Source organism: Alligator sinensis, unplaced genomic scaffold (genome assembly GCF_000455745.1).
Source record: "Alligator sinensis unplaced genomic scaffold, ASM45574v1 scaffold999_1, whole genome shotgun sequence".
Taxonomy (NCBI): domain Eukaryota; kingdom Metazoa; phylum Chordata; order Crocodylia; family Alligatoridae; genus Alligator; species Alligator sinensis.
This window is the reverse complement of record NW_005842571.1, coordinates 795084-795653: the sequence shown is the minus strand read 5'-3', so window position 1 is coordinate 795653 and position 570 is coordinate 795084.

The following is a 570-nucleotide window of genomic DNA, read 5'->3' as shown; positions in this document are numbered from 1 at the left end:
AAAGAGCTGTGACCCAACATCACCCACTTCTTGCTCCAAGAACTATCTACCGTGTCTGCAGTTGAACATGAGGATCTTGGATTGGCCTCCTTGGCCATCTCTAAACCCACTGATGACTCCCCTATTTGCTGGAAAAACGTCAACTTTATTTCAGGAGACTGGTGCCATTTACAATTCACATGACAGCTCCCTGGATTTGGATGCACCTTTAACATTTAATCTTTTTTAACAAATATCCTAATAAGGCTGTGGACACATGTACATTTGGAACTCTTTAAAAAGGGAAGTGGTTCAAAAGGGGCGGGCAGCTGTTATGTTCTCAGTTTTATGGGTGAATGAGCTGAGAACAACTGAAATGTACCAAAACCGGATTCAACTTTAAATCTGGATAAAGCAGTGCTAAAATTTGGATGAAGCAGTGTTAAAATTGGATCTGGTTTTCCTTAGTTTGAGTCATTCTCTGCTCATTCACAGATAACAATTAGAACATAACAGTCAAGCATTGGAATAGGCTACCCAGAGAAGTTGTGGAATCTCCATCCCTAGAAGCTTTCAAGAGCGGGTGGGACA